Raw genomic sequence first — 11,966 nt, 5'->3', positions numbered from 1 at the left:
AGGCCGGCATGGCCAAGGGGTTAAGGCACTCGACTCGTAATCTGAGGGTCGCGGGTTCAAATCCCCATCACACCAAACATGCTCGCTCTTTCAGCCGTGGGGGCGTTAAAAAGTACGGACAATCCACCTATTCGTTGGTAAAAGAGTAGCCCAAGAGTTGGCGGTGGGTGGTGATGACTAACTGCCTTCCCTCTATTCTTACACTGCTAAATTAGGGACAACTAGCGCAAATAGCCCTCGTGTAATGTTGCGCGAAATTCAAAAAGAAACAAACAAACCGATCTTAAGGGTTAAAAGACAAACATTACAAAGCATTTCTTGATGACGAGAAACCTACTTGAAATAAAAATGTTTCTCAGAGCGGCTGGTATGGTTATTATCACTTCTATTGATAAGAAGAGAACAACGTTTTGACCTTCCTGGGTCATCTTCAGGTTAGGAAATAGAGAGTTAACCTGAAGATGACCTAGGAAAGTCGAAACGTTGTTCTCTTCTTATCAATAGAAGTGATAATAACCATACCAGCTGTTCTGAGATACAAACATTACGAAGAATATTTTAACTTCCAATTCCCTTGTTATTCTGGGAACCTGAATGATATTTAGCGACACCTAGCGACAATATTTACAATTTTGTTTGTTTTTGTGTTTTGAATTTCGCGCAAAGCTACACGAAGGATATTTGCGCTAGCCGTCCCTAATTTAGTAGTGTAAGACTAGATGGAAGGCAGCTAGTCATCACTACCCACCGCCAACTCTTGAGCTATTCTTTTACCAACGAATAGTGGGATTGACCGTCACATTATAACGCCCCCACGGCTGACAGGGCGAGCACCTTTGGCGCGACGGGGATGGCGGGTGTCGAAACCCGGTTTCTGACGATATATGTCTGCAAACGTACCGTTGTGCAACTGGGGGACATTGTTTTGTTGTTGATTTAAATTTAGCAAAAAGTTACACAATGGGCTATCTGTGCTCTGCACCTGCGGGTATCGAAACACGGTTTTCAGGGTTGTAAATTTGCCGACATACCGCTGTGTCACTACTAACTGTGATACTTTTTGAAGTTAAATATTATATCCACATTGCCTATCTGATAATAACAAGTTTAACAACAATATAACTGTCAAGAAACTCAAGTATCGAACATTTAGTGATTGAATACATACCTGCCACTTTGCACATCTAACAATGATAAATACAGATATGTTTTTAGTTTTACAATACTCAAGTGTCAAAAAATAAAAGTGTTAATTTATCTCCACGTGTATGCGTATAATAAGGTAAAATTTGTTTCCTTGAAAATATTGGACTTGTTCCTATAATGAGTGTGATCCCACGTGACTAGTAGAATTGTTTGTTTGTTTTTGAATTTCGCGCAAAGCTACACGAGGGCTATCTGCGCTAGCCGTCCCTAATTTAGCAGTGTAAGACTAGAGGGAAGGCAGCTCGTCATGATCACCCACCGCCAACTCTTGGGCTACTCTTCTAGCAACAAATAATAGGATTGACCGTCACATTATAACGCCCCACGGCTGAAGGGGCGAGCATCTTTGGTGCGATGGGAGTACGAACCCGCGACCCTCAGATTACGAGTCGAACACCTTAACCCACCTGGCCATGCCGAACCCGACTAGTAGGATATATTGAAACTGTCTATAATAGTTTAACTCTGTTCCGTTGTTTTTGGTTTTGTTTCCAAGGTTTCATTGGCTTTTCATAGGTGGCAGTTCTTTAATGGCTATTTTTATTGTTCCTTGTTCTCCTGTTAAGAAATGTTCAACTTTGTTCGTCTGTTCTGGTGTTTATTTAAAATATGAATCCTTAACAGGCGTTTATCACAAAAAAAAGAATAATTTATTGTGTTAAAGAAATATTTTTTTCGTATATAACTCTTTAGGGAAACTTCCATATCAGTACCTTCGTTAACCCTAACTTGAAAGTTATTTTGGGTTGTTTTAACTCTGTGTAACGACATTTATAAATGAAGCCAGTCACTCTACCGACTCATAAATTTTTTTTGTGTGTTTATGGAAAAGTTACTGTAACTAACTGCCGCCGTCCATAATCTTGAAATACTAATCACGTATTACCAACTCTCGGGGAATGACTGAAACTCCTATAACGCATCTACAGCTTAAACGGTGGGAAATATTTTATGGTACTTCAAGGATTCGAACTCGACTCGTCAGCTCCAAAAAGTCCAAGAAATCCACCACCTGGCCAGCCCGTGCCCTCGAGAAACAAAAACCAGAAACTGGAGAAAATTGCATAGAGAACATAAGTCTGGCAGCAAAAACGTATAGTGTGTACATACATACTTAATTAAGTTCTGTAAATTCCACAATCACAAATATCGCACAACTTAAACTGTTTTACACCCATAGCTAATTAGAGTAGGACATAAAGACCAGAAGCAGTTGTTCTATTTTCTGTTATTTACTGAAGTAGTCTTATATCCAGTAAAAGTTTAAATTAGAATTCAAAACAACTACTAATTGACGTCAAACGTTTGAATGAAACACGAACGCACGATAGAAACAAGCTGTTTGGCCCACAAATGTTTTTTTTTATTATTTGTTCTTTTTGTAAGATCAAGAATTTTTCCGAGACAAACACAGAGTCGGTTTCGCGGGCTTGTCAGGCACGTAAACAACTGATGGCACCAGGTGGCTTGAGGTAATTTATACAGTTGTTGTGTTTTAGGGCAGTCGCCACTTAACGTTCTGGTCAGGTTATCTAGCTTGGCTTTTGTTGTTTTCTAGCAGAACACGGATTGCTGTGGATGGATTTATCCCGATAAAAGTGGGTCAGATGGTCAGGCCTTCTCAAAGGTTCAGAGATACCTGGGTCACTTCTATCTTTTGAGGCACATGGCTATAATAAAAAAAAAAAAGATAAAACATGAAAGTAAAATTACACAGTCATAGGCCCAAAATAACAGTGAAACATAATTTGAATATTTAATTTATATATATACACGGCTGGCCAAAATCTTAAGGCCAATGAACATAAAGAAAAAATATACGTTTTGTGTTGTTAGACTCAACCACTTATTTGAGTAGAGCTTCGAAAGATGAAAATAAAAAGGGAAAATAAAAATAAAAAACATTTTTAGCATTTAATAGGGAAAATGTAAACACTATGAAATTAGCCTAAATACTAGCTTACCGTTTCTGTTCTTGTTAAAGCAACTGATAATATAAACAATGCTTCAGTCTCTTCTTTTTATATCCTATCTCAGGCGGCCTAATGAGCACTGGTATTTAGCAAAAGGCTTCGTAGGTATACTGAATGTAGCAGATACATTATGGTTAACATTACATTTTCTTTCCTTCTACTCAGGGCCTGGCATGGTCAGATGGTTAAAGCACTCGACTCGTCATCTGAGGGTCGCAGGTTTGAATCTCCGTCACACCAAACATGCTTGCCCTTTCAGCCATGAGAGCGTTATAATGTGACAGGTTAATCCCACTCTGCGTTGGCAAAAGAGTAGTCCAAGAGTTGGCGGTGAGTGGTAATAAATAGTTATCTTCCCTCTAGTCTTACACTGCTAAATTCAGGACGACTAACATACTTTGATATCCCTTTGTGCGAAATTCAAAAACCAAACCTTCCACTCAGATGCTTTCATAATTGAGTTAATCCACAGCTTATTAGGGTACCAGTACACGAAGTACTAAAATATATTTAGCTTGTCCTTTCCAGGACTATAATTTCATGGCTTGTTCCTTTTATCCTTGGCGGCTAACATCGGTCAGGGTCCTTTCTTTCTTTTTTCAATATGGGACAAAATAACAATACCGCGCTATGATCGCTTACAGAATAAGATAAGTGAAAGTGTGTTTTAGATGATATGTAATTCAAGAAACGTTATTCGAGAATGTTGACAACTATATCACTAAGTTTCTACAAAATTACTTTTTCTTTTGCTGATCCTAAAAAATTAAATGACGCAATGAAAGGCAGAACAAGCCTAGAAAAATTAAATCACGCAATGAAAGGCAGAACGAGCCTAGAAAAATTAAATCACGCAATTAAAGGCAGAACGAGCCTAGAAAAAATTAAATCACACAATCAACACAAGTGTGGCCAATGTTTGGGATTTCACAGTATCACCAGCACCAGTCCAGTATAACAGATATCCAAGTTATGGAATACAACATGTTAGAAACAAGTAACAGATGCTCCAAGTTATGAAGTACAACACGTTAGAAACAAGTAACAGATGCTTCAAGTTATGGAGTACAACACGTTAGAAACAAGTAACAGATGCTCCAAGTTATGGAATACAACATGTTAGAAACAAGTAACAGATGCTCCAAGTTATGAAATACAACACGTTAGAAACGAGTAACAGATGCTCCAAGTTATGGAATACAACATGTTAGAAACAAGTAACAGATGCTCCAAGTTATGAAATACAACACGTTAGAAACAAGTAACAGATGCTCCAAGTTATGGAATACAACACGTTAGAAACAAGTAACAGATGCTTCAAGTTATGGAGTACAACATGTTAGAAACAAGTAACAGATGCTCCAAGTTATGAAGTACAACACGTTAGAAACAACTAACAGATGCTTCAAGTTATGAAATACAACACGTTAGAAACAAGTAACAGATGCTTCAAGTTATGGAGTACAACATGTTAGAAACAAGTAATAGATGCTTCAAGTTATGGAATACAACACGTTAGAAACAAGTAACAGATGCTCCAAGTTATGGAGTACAACACGTTAGAAACAAGTAACAGATGCTCCAAGTTATGGAATACAACACGTTAGAAACAAGTAACAGATGCTCCAAGTTATGGAGTACAATATGTAACAGTGTGTATAAATGTAGTTGACGCACGCGGAATCATCAGAAGATTATGAAGTTAATATTTTTATTTTGAATCACTTTCACAGTAACTTTGTTCAAAGATTTGTTTGTTGTTGTTTGTTTGTTTCTATATTATACTTATCCGCGAACACAGAATACTACATATCAACCTAGGTTTTCACGGATAATAATTGTTCCGAAATATTTCTTCTTCGGTTAGAATAATTTGTTTAGTTGTTATAAAATTTAGAATTATTTATCTGAATACAAAAAAAGCTTCTGATAATGATTTCGCATTTCTGAAAAGATGGGTAAACATGTTTTGTAAGAAAGGTAGTTTGGCTGTATTCATTTACTGCAAGAGGGCGTTGTGAATATAATTCGTATACATATATATATATATAGCAGATTTTTCCCTTCGTCTGATTTACTGTTCGGAAACTGTGTAATAATACTAGGTTCTTTTCTGAGGTACTTCTGTGTAGTGATACCAGGTTTTTTTTCTGAGGTACTTCTATGTAGTGATACTAGGTTTTTTTCTGAGGTACTTCAGTGTAGTGATACTAGGTTTTTTTCTGTGGTACTTCTGTGTAGTGATACTACGTTCTTTTCTGAGGTACATGTGTGTAGTGATACTAGATATTTTCAGAGGTACTTCTACGTAGTGATACTAAGTTCTTTTCTGTTTTCCTCCCACAACAAAATTAAAGGTATTTCAATCTATCAATCTCTACGATTTGTTTCTCATCTCCCAGAAAAATCAAAAAGAACAAAAAGATCCAGTTTTTACCTAAATGTGAAGTCTTGTGTTTAACAAGTCATTTTTGTTTACCTAATATCCACCTTTTTTAGGGATGGGGGAGGAATTCAGTATATAACAACAAAGAAACGTTCACTCTATTAACTGTAGTTAGTACAGCACCACCAAGTAACGTTCACTATGGTAACTGTAGTAGGTACAGCACCACCAAGTAACGTTCACTATATTAACTGTAGTTAGTATAGCACCCCCAAGTAACGTTCACTCTATTAACTGTAGTTAGTATACCACCACCAAGTAACGTTCACTATATTAACTGTAGTTAGTATAGCACCACCAAGTAACGTTCACTCTATTAACTGTAGTTAGTATAGCACCACCAAGTAAACTTGACTCTATTAACTGTAGTTAGTATACCACCACTAAGTAATGTTCACTATATTAACTACAGTTAGTATAGCACCACCAAGTAACGTTATCTATATTAGCTGCAGTTAGTATAGCACCATCAAGTAACGTTCACTCTATTAACTGTAGTAAGTATATCGTCACCAAGTAACGTTCACCATATAAACTATAGTTAGTATATCGCCACCAAGTAACGTACACAATATTAACTATAGATAGAACATCGCCACCAAGTAACGTTCACTTTAATAACTATTGAACGTACAGCACCACCAAGGGACGTTCACTATATTATATGTAGTTAGTATATCGCAACCAAGACGTACACTATATTAACTGTAGTTAGTATATCACCATCAAATAACGTTCACTATATTAACTATAGTTAGTATAGCACCAAAAAGTATCGTTCACTATATTAAATATAGTTAGTATAGCATCACAAAGTATCGTTCACTATATTAACTGTAGTTAGTATAGCACCACCAAGTAACGTTCACTCTATTAACTATAGTTAGTATAGCACCACTAAGTAATGTTCACTATATTAACTATAGTTAGTATAGCACCACCAAGTAACGTTCACTATATTAACTGCAGTTAGTATATCGCCACCATGTAACATTCACCATATTAATTATTGATAGTACATTACCACCAATTAACGTTTACTCTGTTAACTTTAGTTAGTATATCGTCACCAAGTAACGTTCACCATATAAACTATAGTTAGAACATCGCCACCAAGTAACGTTCACTTTAATACCTATTGAACGTATAGCACCACCAAGGGACGTTCACTATATTATATGTAGTTAGTATAGCACCACCAAGTAAACTTCACTCTATTAACTGTAGTTAGTATACCACCACCAAGTAACGTTCACTATATTAACTGTAGTTAGTATATCGCCACCAAGTAATGTTCACTATATTAACTATAGTTAGTATATCACCAATAAGTAATGTTTACTATATTAACTATAGTTAGTATATCGCCAGCAAGTAACGTTCACTACATAATCTATAGATAGTATATCGTCACCAAGTAACGTTTACTACAAAATCTATAGTTAGTATATCACCACCATGTAACATTCACTATATTAAGTATAGTTAGTACATCGCCCCAAGACGTGCACTATATTAAGTGCAGTTAGTATGTCGCCAACAAGTAACGTTCAGTATATGAACTATAGTTAATATATCAACACCAAGTAATGTTCACTACACTAACAATAGTTTGTATATGACCACCAAGTAATGTTTACTATATTAACTGTAGTTAGTATATCGCCAGCAAGTAACGTTCACTATGATAATTATTGTAAGTATAGCACCACCATGTATCGTTCACTATATTAACTGTAGTTAGTATAGCACCACCAAGTAACGTTCACTCTATTAACTATAGTTAGTACAGCACCACCAAGTAATGTTCACTATATTAACTATAGTTAGTATAACACCACCATGTAACGTTCACCATATTAATTATTGATAGTACATCGCCACCAATTAACGTTTACTCTGTTAACTTTAGTTAGTATATCGTCACCAAGTAACTTACACTATATTAACTATAGTTAGAATATCGCCACCAAGTAACGTACACTATATTAACTATAGTTGGAACATCGCAACCAAGTAACGTTCAGTATATTAACTATAGTTAATGTATCAACACCAAGTAATGTTAACTACACTAACAATTGTTTGTATATGACCACCAAGTAATGTTTATTATATTAACTATAGTTAGTATATCGCCAGCAAGTAACATTCACTATATTAAGTGTAGTTAGTCTATCTCCACTATGTAACGTTCACTATATTAAGTGTAGTTAGTATAGCACCACCAAGTAACGTTCACTATATTAACTGTAGTTAGTATAGCACCACCAAGTGACGTTCACTATATTAACTGTAGTTAGCATAGCACCACCAAGTGACGTTCACTATATTACATGTAGCTAGCATATCGCCACCAAGTAACGTACACTATATTAACTGTAGTTAGAATATCGCCACCAAGTAACGTTCACTTTAATAACTATTGTACGTACAGCACCACCATGTAACGTTCACTATATTAAGTATAGTTAGTATCTCGCCACCAAGACGTGCACTATATTAAGTGCAGTTAGTACGTCGCCAACAAGTAACGTTCAGTATATTAACTATACTTAATATATCACCACAAAGTAATGTTCACTACATTAACTATAGTTAGTATATCACCAATAAGTAATGTTTACTATATTAACTACAGTTAGTATATCGCCAGCAAGTAACGTTCACTATATTAAGTGTAGTTAGTATATCTCCACTATGTAACGCTCACTATATTAAGTGTAGTTAGTATATCTCCACGATGTAACGTTCACTATATTAAATGTAGTTAGTATATCGCCACCAAGTAACGTTCACTACATAATCTATAGTTAGTATATCGTCACGAAGTAACGTTCACTACAAAATCTATAGTTAGTATATCACCACCACGTTACGTTCACCATTTTAATTATTGATAGTACATCGCCACCAAATAACGTTTACTATGTTAACTTTAGTTAGTATATCGTCACCAAGTTACGTTCACTTTAATAACTATTGTACGTTCAGCACCACCAAGTTACGTTCACTATATTATATGTAGTTAGTATATCACCACCAAGACGTGCACTATATTAAGTGCAAATAGTATGTCGCCAACAAGTAACGTTCACTACATAATCTATAGTTAGTATATCGTCACGAAGTAACGTTCACTATATTAAGTGTAGTTAGTATATCCTCACCAAGTGACGTTCAATTTATTAACTATCGTTAGAATATCACCACCAAATAACGTTCACTGTGATAACTATTGTAAGTATAGCACCACCATCTAACGTTCACAATATTAATTATTGATAGTACATCGCCACCAAATAACGTTTACTATGTTAACTTTAGTTAGTATATCGTCACCAAGTAACGTTCACGTTAATAACTATTGTACGTACAGCACCACCAAGTTACGTTCACTATATTATATGTAGTTACTATATCACCACCAAGACGTGCACTATATTAAGTGCAAATAGTATATCTCCAATAAGTAACTTTCACTGCATTAAATACAGTTAGTATATCGTCACCAAGTAACGTTCACTACATAATCTATAGTTAGTATATCGTCACGCAGTAACGTTCGCTACAAGATGTGTAGTTAGTATATCTCCACTATGTAACGTTCACTATATTAAGTGTAGTTAGCATATCTCCACCATGTAACGTTCACTATATAAAATGTAGTTAGTATATCGCCACCAAGTTACATTCACCATAAAACTACAGTTACTATATCACCACGAAGTAACCTTTACTACATTTACTATAGTTAGTATATCGCCACCAAGTGATGTTCAGTATATTAATTATAGTTAGTATATCGCCACGAAGTAATGTTTACTATATTAACTGTACTTAGTGTATCATCACCAAGTAGCGTACACTACATAAATTATAGTTAGTATATCGTCACCAAGTGACGTTCACTACATAATCTATAGTTAGTATATCGTCACGAAGTAACGTTCACTACAAGATGTGTAGTTAGTATATCTCCACTATGTAACGTTCACTATATTAAGTGTAGTTAGTATATCTCCACCATGTAACGTTCACTATATTAAGTGTAGTTAATATATCGCCATCAAGTAACGTTCACTATATAAAATGTAGTTAGTATATCGCCACCAAGTTACATTCACCATAAAACTACAGTTACTATATCACCACGAAGTAACCTTTACTACATTTACTATAGTTAGTATATCGCCACCAAGTGATGTTCAGTATATTAATTATAGTTAGTATATCGCCACGAAGTAATGTTTACTATATTAACTGTACTTAGTGTATCATCACCAAGTAGCGTACACTACATAAATTATAGTTAGTATATCGTCACCAAGTGACGTTCACTATATTAAGTGCAGTTAGTATATGACAACCAAGTAACGTTCACTTTAATAACTATTGTAAGTATAGCCCCACCATGTAACTTTGACTCTATTAAGTGTAATTAGTATATCGCCACCAAGTAACATTCACAATATAAACTATAGTTAGTATATCACCACAAAGTAACTTTCACTATATTAATTATAGTTAGTATACCGCCACAAAGACGTACACTATATTAACTACAGTTAGTATACCACCACAAAGTATCGTTCACTATATTAACCGTAGTTCGTATAGCACCACCAAGTAACGTTCACTATATTAACTACAGTTAGTATAGCACCACCAAGTAACGTTCACTATATTAACTGTAGTTAGTATATCACCACCAAGTAACGTTCACTCTATTAACTATAGTTAGTATATCGCCACCATGTAACGTTCACCATATTAATTATTGATAGTACATCGCCACCAATTAACGTTTACTCTGTTAACTTTAGTTAGTATATCGTCACCAAGTGATGTTCAGTATATTCATTATAGTAAGTATATCGCCACCAAGTAAGGTTTACTATATTAACTGTAATTAGTAAATCATCACCAAGTAACCTTCACTACATTAAATATAATTAGTATATCGCCACCAAGTAACGTTCACTCTATTAACTATAGTTATTACATCACCACCAAGTATCGTTCACGACATAAAGTATAGTTAGTATATCGTAACCAAGTAACGTTCACTATATTAAATATAGTTAGTATATTGCCACTAAGCAACGTTCACTATATTAAGTGCAGTTAGTATATAACAACCAAGTAACGTTCTCTTTAATAACTATTGTAAGTATAGCCCCACCATATAACTTTCACTCTATTAAGTAAAATTAGTATATCGCCACCAAGTAACATTCACAATATAAACTATAGTTAGTATATCACCACAAAGTAACTTTCACTGTATTAATTATTCTTAGTCTATCGCCACCAAGTGACGTACACTATATTATATTTAGCTAGTATACCGCCACCAAGACGTGCACTATATTATGTGCAGTTAATATGTCGCCAACTAGTAACGTTCAGTATATTAACTATAGTTAGAACATCACCCCCAGGTTACGTTCACTATATTAACTATAGTTAATATACATAATCTATAGTTAGTATATCATCACCGAATAACGTTCACTATATTAATTGTAGTTAGTATATCGCCACCAAATAACGTTCACTATATTAACTATAGTTAGTATATCTCCACCATGTAACGTTCACTATATAAAATGTAGTTAGTATATCGCCACCAAGTAACGTTCACTACATAATCTATAGTTAGTATATCGTCACCAAGTAACGTTCACTACAAAATCCATAGTTAGTATATCACCACCATGTAACGTTCACTATATTAAGTATAGTTAGTATATCGCCACCAAGACGTGCACTATATTAAGTGCAGTTAGTATGTCGCCAACAAGTAACGTTCAGTATATTAACTATAGTTAATATATCAACACCAAGTAATGTTCACTACACTAACAATAGTTTGTATATGACCACCAAGTAATGTTTACTATATTAACTATAGTTAGTATATCGCCAGCAAGTAAGGTTCACTATATTAAGTGTAGTTAGTATATCTCCACCATGTAACGTTCACTATATTAAGTGTAGTTAGTATATCGCCACCAAGTGACGTTCACTATATAAAATGTAGTTAGTATATCGCCACCAAGTAACGTTCACTATATTAACTATAGTTAGTATAGCACCACCAAGTAACGTTCACTCTATTAACTGTAGTTAGTATAGCACCACCAAGTGACGTTCAGTATATTAACTATAGTTAGTATTGCACCACCAAGTAACGTTCACTATATTAACTATAGTTAGTATAGCACCACCAAGTTACGTTCACTCTATTAACTGTAGTTAGTATAGCACCACCATGTAACGTTCACCATATTAATTATTGATAGTACATCGCTACCAATTAACGTTTACTCTGTTAA

The sequence above is a fragment of the Tachypleus tridentatus genome, chromosome 8, assembly GCF_004210375.1.
Source record: "Tachypleus tridentatus isolate NWPU-2018 chromosome 8, ASM421037v1, whole genome shotgun sequence".
Taxonomy (NCBI): domain Eukaryota; kingdom Metazoa; phylum Arthropoda; class Merostomata; order Xiphosura; family Limulidae; genus Tachypleus; species Tachypleus tridentatus.
Note: the sequence above shows the minus strand (reverse complement) of the source record.